The sequence below is a fragment of the Equus quagga genome, chromosome 4 (assembly GCF_021613505.1).
Source record: "Equus quagga isolate Etosha38 chromosome 4, UCLA_HA_Equagga_1.0, whole genome shotgun sequence".
Classification (NCBI taxonomy): Eukaryota; Metazoa; Chordata; class Mammalia; order Perissodactyla; family Equidae; genus Equus; species Equus quagga.
In genome coordinates, this window is record NC_060270.1 from 3,493,946 (window position 1) to 3,502,600 (window position 8,655).

An 8,655-nucleotide genomic window follows, 5' to 3' on the forward strand; every position below is an offset into this window, starting at 1 on the left:
TTTCTGGTCAATAAGAGCATATCTACAACAGAAAAAAAAATGAATATGGAAGACCAATTAAAGAGTTCTCTTATGATGCACAAGTGAATCTAAAGAACACAATGTCAAAGTTGTTTCAGAGGATGAATCTATAGGATTTGGTCAAATTCATCAAAAGGAGTGAAGGAGAAGAATGCAACCCTGGTTGATCACTCTGATACCAGCCAAACACGAGCTTGACATAAGGGAAGCCATTTTGTAGAAAGGGAGCCATATTGTAACTATGGACAATATCTGAATAATTAACCCAGCTGGACATCCTCTGGCTTGCACGTAGGCTAGACAATAAGTAACTGAAACATAAAGAAAACTGCATGCATCATGATTTATGACCGCTGCCTAGCTTTACACCTTCCAGCTGTGATGATGCAATAACTTTGTTCTTTTGAGTTCCTTAGGAAAGTGATGACCCCCATTGAGAGAATCTATACTGGCATCCATCATTGATGACAGCTGAAAGTTTTGGTGTGGTGTCTCCCAGTCTACAGCACCAGATAGTCAACATTCCTGACCCCCTCCTCTATAGCCCACTAGCCCCATATAACTGCTTCAAGATTCTGTATTTCCCTTAAGATGGTTCTTTGGGATATCAGTTAGCTAACGTTAGCTTCCAGTTAGCTAGCTCATTGCTTAATAATATCTCTACCACCATCTTGCCTCTTGATGTACTGGCTTTTGTCTTGCAGCAAGCAGATTGTGCCCTTTGTGTGGTAACAGAAATTGGCAACCATGAAGGGACTCGTGAGTCTGTCCATGGCTGGCTGACTTTGGGAGAAATTTTTGGGAAAGTCCCTAGCAGCTTCTGAGGCTCTCTTTGCCTCAGAGATGGCCCCTTTTGGCTTCCCTCCACTGCCAACTGGTTCCAACACTGTCCACGGTGGAAAGAGAAATGACTCCTTCAGGTGAGTTGATAGGCTCACATCTGGGGTAGGGTAAGCCGCTTCAGAGTACACAACCAAAAACTCTCTTCCCCCTCCATCTGGAGTCCTCCCCTCTGTCTGGTTGATAGGGCACCCTGCTGGAGTGGGAATAGTTGTAAGACTTTACCTGGAATCTTGGAACTGGTTCACTGGTGGCTGGTTTATTTGTGTCTGTGTCTGTCTATCTATCTCTGTGCATTGGAATGGGGAATGTGCCGTCTGTCCCCAAGCAGAGCCCATTGGGACTGATTCTGAATAAATGGTCTAATCATAGTTATGAGCCTATGTCTAAGAAGAAGATGACTTTCTACTGTAATACTGCATGGCCATGGTATTCTTTAGAATCCAATGAGCACTGGCCAGTTAAGGGCTCACTGGATTATTATACTATCTTTCAGTTAGAATGTTTTGTAAAGAAGAAAAACTGGGAAAGATGATGAAGTTCCTTATGTACAAGCCTTTATGTTGTTGTACCAAGATGAAAAAAGGGAAGAGAAGGATTTCCTCCAGATACAGAGAGCAGAGGAGGAATAAAAGGGGTCAGTAATACAGGATATTAGAGCAGAGAAAGGGTCAGTTATACAGGATAGTAGAGCAGGGAAGGAACAAAAGGGATCTGTTTTACAGGACATTAGAGAACATGATGATGATGTAATTTCACTAACCCTCAACAGGCACCTGCCCTCGCAGCTCTCCCCCCTCCAGCCCCTCACCTTGTGCCACCACCTCTGGATGCACCCTCAAGTACCTGAGGCAGATGCTCCACCCTCCTATGAGGGGAAAACTGAAATGGGTCCAGGAGTCTCAGGTTGGGTTTCATCCTCCCACACTAGACAGGGATCTCAATTTGGCCAAGGACCCCAGGCCAGAGCAGGGCAATTTCCACTACAATAGTATCCAGTAAGGGTTAACGCCCAAGGACAACCTGCAGGATTCATATGGGTGGATAACCCCTTATCGACCTCTGATTGATTTAATTGGAAAAATAATAATCCGCCTTACCAGGAGGATCCCCTGCAGATGGCAGAATTGTTCTCTTCCATCTTTGTCACCTATCACCTGTCTTGGGCAGATATTCATATTTTAATGAATATACTCCTAATAGGAGACAAAAGGAGATGGATAACAGACAAAGCCAGAGAGGAGGCTAACTGGCTCCATCTAGAGGACCCTGCCAGTACACTTGAGGCTAACTCAGCTGTCCCAATAGTTGAACCAGCCTGGGATACTAACAAGGCTGCAAGGAGAGTGAGGCTAGAACACTACAAGAGATGTATCTTGACAAACCTGAGAACCAGGGTCCCTAAGCAAAAGAGCCTAAATAAAATCCAAGAAATTCAGCAGAAACTGGACAAAGACCCCTCTAAGTTCCCAGAGAGGATTTATCAAGTTTAAAAGTGCTTTACAGATACATACCTGGAGGTGGCAGATGGCATTTACACCTTACTTCCTGTCTCTTACCCTCTGGTCAATGAAAGACGCATGAAAATGTCTTCAAAATATAGATACCCTCAATTATGTTGAGATTTTAATGAAAAATATCAAGTGTACCTTCAAGGATCAGCCACTCCCCTGCCAATTTGCAGATTGAATTGTTACTCCTGGACACTGCCTTACACTGACTCCTGGCTTGACTAGATCCTAGATAAAATTCCCCAAAACAAAGGCCTAAATTTTTACAACATGACTGGTATTCTATGTGCTCCCTTTGGGTATATCTTTGTCTGTGGAACAGATCATAAACCCTGAGCCTAGAACTGCCTTGATAGCTGGTGTATAGGAGGTACATATCAATTAGGATATTCAGTTACTCCTTTCTCTGTGTAGATCTCAAGTGAAACCAAACATTAGATGAGCTCCCTTAAATTGTTTTCCCAGATAAGCAGGGACCTTCCAGCAGAATACCTGATGGAGATGCCTATTTCTTTGGTCATAATCTACTTCTATGGTGGGGAGAAGCAGCCCATCAGCATGTGTTACAAAATTTATCCCATATTCTTCGGATTATAGCTCAAGAGACCACCAAAGCCCTTGCAAATTTACAGAGGTCCTTCAACTCCCTAGCTAAAATAGTTCTGGACAATAGAATTGCCCCAGATTATATATCAGCAGAGCAAGGGGGAGTCTGTGTAGTGACCAATTCCTCCTGCTGTTCTTACATTAATACCTCCTCACAAATAGAAAGCAGTATCAGCAAAATCAAGTAACAGGCTACGTGGCTCCAACAAACCATGGGACACAATAGGTTCCTTTCATCCTGGACACAGATTGGTTCTCCAGTCTGTTTTCTTGGATACCCTTAGGCATCCATTCTATGCTGGGTGGCATAATCAATATGGGTTTAACCATACTGATACTCATCTTAGGGATTTATATAATTGTGAAACTAACTTTCTGTTGTATAAACCAAGGATGCTCGTGATTTAAAAGGACAAGAAAAAGACAGTTACCGGTACTCAAATCTCCACTGAAAAGAGGCATTAAGGGTTACCTTAATGATTACATCAAGTCACTCCATTCCATAACACCCCTTCAATGCCCCAATACAGCAGGAAGTAGAAAGATTTGAGATGACACTCCAATCCCAAAAGATTGTGAACTGGACAACTGACAGTGGGGAATTGACACTGGCTCGACACCAGCTTCACATAAGGGAAACCATTTTGTAGAAAGGGAGCCATATTGTAACTATGGACAACATCTAAATAATTAGCCCAGCTGTACATAATATGACTTGGACATAGGCTAGATAATAAATAACTGAAACATAAAGAAAATGGCATGCACCATGATTTATTACCCCTGCCTAGGTTTATACCTCCCAGCTGTGATGAGATGATAACTTTATTATTTTGAGTTCCCAGGAATGTGACAATCCCCAAAAAGAGATTCCATACTGGCATCCATCATCAATGATAACTGAAAGGTCTAGTGTAGTGACTCCCCAGTCTCTAGTGCCAGATGGACACCATTCCTGACCCTCTCCTCCAATGACCCCCAGGGAGAGATTCTGTACTGGCACCCATCATCAATGACAGCTGAAAGGTTTGATATGGTGTCCCCCAGTCTACAGCATTAGATGGTCAACATTCCTGACTCCCTCCTCTATAGCCCATTAGCCCTATATAACTGCTTCAAGATTCTGTATTCCCCTTATGATAGTTCTTTGGGATGTTAGTCCATCATCTTCCAATTAGCTAGCTTATCCCTTATTAAAAGGGATATGTCTTGCCTCTTGACATATTGGCTTTTGTTTTGCAGTGAGCGCATGGTGACACCACCACATTTTTGCCTCTTTGCCACAAATCCAAATCTCTCTTCAAATCTTGGTTTAACTCCCACTTCCTCCCTTAAGTGATCAATATGAATTTATTTTCTCTCCACTATACTTTTCAAGTAAAGAAGAACAGACAGTGAGAGAGAGAGAGAAAGAAAAAGAGAGAGAGATGGATCAAGTACGTGAAAAATCAGCAATGTGGTCCTTAAAGTGACTTTAGTGATGGCCATTTGATTTAATCCCAGAATCTGAAAGGACATCCATCTTTAATTGATGTTCTTTGCTTTGCCTTGTTTTGGGAACCATGCCTCTCAAGTTAAGAGTCTCTGCAGAAATAACCTGAGGCCAATGCCAGGGAAATCCCTTTAGAATCGATAGAAAACTTTAACTCTGCCCTGAGGCTAACATAATTATTATCACTGACCTATTGGTAGAGAGAGGGTCATGGATTTTCATAATTTATTCCCTAGTGTTTTAAACACTAAGGTTTTTATTCTTAATTTCTCTAAAAACAACTAATCAGGTGGCCAATCAGCTACTATAAAGTGTTTGTCAGTGAACTCAAAATATGAGGACTGATTTCTAATTTATTTAAAGTATTAAAATGCAGAAATACACATTTCCCTAAAACAGTTCAGCATATTAATTGGTTATACATTTTATCTACTCAATAATTTCCTTTGTTCATCTCTAAATTGAAGACACTGTGGAAAGCTGTAGTAAGACAGTACAGCACATCATTCTGACCTATTCTGAGTTCAAAGGTACCATTGTCTTATTAGTAAATATACAGATAAGGCTATAAATGACTTTGTAAAATAATTCTGGGAGGTAAAGTAAAATTGATCTCTAATTCAGTAGAATAACTCATATTTCAAGTTGGGACAGAGAAGATGAGTTTTCACTCATTATTATTCTGATCCAGTATTTTCTATACAAAATAGTGATTATTGATAAATAACAAGAGTCTGCATACGTATTTTCAGTTGTTTTACCATTAGGTGTTCCTAAAACAATGATATAAAGCTGTCTTTGGACATTATTACTAAGTTTTGCCAAAATATTATTATTATGGAAGATTTTTTTAAAGTATTAGAGACCTAAAATATAAAGGGCAAACATTTTATTCATTTGATTACAACTCTCTAGTGAGAAAACTCCAGAAAGCCTTATCATGCTATGTAAGAAAATAGAAAAACAGTATATAAAATTAAATGTAGACAAGGATAAGAAACCAAAAAAATTAACCAAAATATGTCTTTAAAACAATGTGCTTTGAAGAATCAACAGGCTGTTCTCCATAATTGTCTATCTGGAAAATGCTGAGACTAAAGACGTTTAGCAATTTCTGGAAGAAAAGAAAAAGGCTTTAGCATTCTTTAAAACCTACATTTCTTGTGATATGGTTGCTGAACTCTAAGTAAATAATAAATTTGAGTTATCATGGAATTCCAATAAATATATAGTGGATTAAGAGTAAATAGTGAGTTTATAAACATAATCACATAATAAATGTAGAACCTCCATGGGATTTACCAAAAATGAGGACAGTAGTTTCTACAGAAGAAGTAAGAGAGAATGCAAGATAGGTATTTATCATGAGGAATATACACTGTGACCAAACTCATAATGTGGGCGTGCATGTAGGACACTAAAACTAAAGAGAGAAAGTTTTAGAATAAATGGATAATTAAGAGTAATAACTTCTTGCAGGAATGTGTCACACCAATATAGGAGTAGGATCCAGAATGTGTTGGATTAAATAGAAATCGTATCAAAATTAATTCATTAAGAAAATTTAAAGATGTTCTATTCTTACCCTGTCTTAAAGGATGAATAGGTCTTTCTTTAAAATGTCCCTTGGAAAGCTTATCAATGAAGGAATACCAAGCTAAAGAAACCAGTTTTAAAACCCACTGTGTTTCTGTGGAATTTTTACAATAAGACATTTAAAATGTCTAAAGTAATTTATTTTCAAACATCACATCAATGCAACAGGATAAGTTTTAAAACTCATTTATTTTTTTCCTGGAGAAAAAGACACCATAAGAAAATGTCTTCTAATTTTGGAAATAGAAAATTATACAGACTGACCAGGAATGTGTACATCAGCATTGGATAATTTATGCAGAAACAGCATTTATGTCCTGGGAATTCACACAGGCATTTCTAGACAACCCTGTGGACACAATCTGTGATACTTTTGTTCTCAGAGACTCGACCTACTGTGCATGTGCTACTATCAGGAGACAGCATAGGATGATTGAAGATGAACCTCTTTCTTTTTGTACACGGGGAAATTCGAGTGGAGAATTAGACACACTCTATTTTAGAGTCCCATTTCTCTACAATTTCTATCTCAGCTGAGAAGCCAGGAATGGCTAAGGAAAATTACTCTTTGACAACTGAGTTTATCCTCATAGGATTTACAGATCACCCAGAGTTGAAGATGCTCCTATTCGTGGTGTTCTTGGCCATCTCTCTGATAACCATGGTGGGGAATCTTGGTTTGGTGGCACTGAATTTTGTGGAGCTGCATCTTCACATGCCAATGTGCGTCTTTCTGGGCAACCTGGCTCTGATGGATTCCTGTTGTTCCTGTGCCGTCACCCCCAAGATGTTAGAGAACTTCTTTTCTGAGGACACAATGATTTCCCTCTCTGAATGCATGGCACAATTTTGTTTTCTTTGCACTGTTGAAATGTCAGACTGCTTTCTCCTGGCAGCAATGATCTATGAACCCTATGTGGCTGTATGCATCCCACTGCAGTACCACACCATCATGTCGAAAAAACTCCACATTCAGGTGACCACAGGGGCCTTCATAGCTGGAAACCTGCATTCCCTTATCCAGGTAGCGCTTCTATTAAGGTTAACTTTCTGCAGGTCTCATCATTGACCCCTTTTTGGTGATGTTCTTCCACACTATCGACTCTCCTGTACTGACCCTTTTATCAATGAACTAATGATATATATTTTTTCAATGCCAATTCAAATCCTCACCATTGCCACTGCCTTGATCTCTTATCTTTGCCTCCTTTTTACTGTTTTCAAAATGAAAGCCAAAGAAGGGAGAGGCAAAGCATTTCTACATGTGCATCCCACTTTCTCTCTGTCTCAATATTCTACGTTTGTCTCCTCATATATATTCAACTATTTGAAGAAGGGAATAAAGATATACCAGTAGCAATTTTTTATACAACAGTAATTCCTTTATTAAATCCTTTTATTTATAGCCTGAGAAATTAGGAGGTGATAAATGCTCTAAAAAATCTATATGGAATTATAATATTCTTAAACAAACTTCAACCTCTATGGAAAACTGATTTTAATTTATTAAAATGTTCCATAAATAAGGGACATAGAAAATGAAAAACACATTTTATATAAATATTAATCTGTAAATCATTAGACTGTTTTTGTTAAAAGACATATGAATGGAATTTCAAAATTGTCTGGCAAATCTTGGTCCAAATTCCACCATTACCAGAGTAGATCTACCAGAGTAGATTAGGAGGAAACTCAATGATAACTTTCATTATCAACTCTCATTACTCTCATGCGACTGTATCAGACTATGGTTCCAAACCTCAGTAAATCAACACAGCATCAAAATTAAATGTTTAAATGTGTGGAAAGTCTGCCTTAACTAACTTCTTCCGGTTAATGGAAGACATTATATCTGATCCTATGTAGACTGTCTGAAACATTTAAAATTTCCTGGCAGGAGATCGAAATGAGCATTTTCATTCAGAAAACTGGCTGGAGACACATGTGGATTAGTTTGAGGAGAGACTAGAAGAAATTAACTAATTACAGTAATCTATATTTAAAGTAATGAAGTTTGATTTAGATAAGACTCCAAGAATGGAAAAATGGAATGATTAGGAATACACAGACACACTAACAGCCACATACACATTTTGTAGAATAATTAATAATGAATTATAACAAGTTGGCTACAGTAGATTAAGATCTACTTTAACCTGAACTATGATGAAGGCCCTTTACCTCTGGAAGGCATCAACCGTGTTATGTATTATGGAATACGGAACAGCAATTTACATAGTAAACACTCAATGAGCATTTAAAAACAAATAATGAGGGCATTGTGGGTTTTTTTTATATTTTTGAGAAATAGTGAAATTACTTTGTATGTGTTTATTGGCCATTTTTACTCCTAAGAGTTATCTGTTCATTTTTCCTTTAAGTTTATTGTTATTTCCTCATTTATTTGTACCACTTTACAGAGAAAAGATACTAAAATGTCACAACTATTTCTGGCAAATAATTTCTCTGTGTGTTAATAGTAGTTTAACATTTGTATTACTTATAACTGATAAACATTACAATTTGATATACTCATGTTTATTGATTTTTGTTTTATGTTCTCTTTTATGCTTTTGTGTTTAGAATTTC

The 8,655-nt window shown here is 38.1% G+C and overlaps 1 pseudogene; it reads left to right on the plus strand.

Annotated features, from left to right (window-relative positions):
* Positions 1 to 6,613: 6,613 nt before the first annotated feature.
* LOC124238593 (olfactory receptor 5K4-like) lies at positions 6,614 to 7,562 on the plus strand (annotated as a pseudogene).
* The last annotated feature ends 1,093 nt before the right edge of the window (positions 7,563 to 8,655 follow it).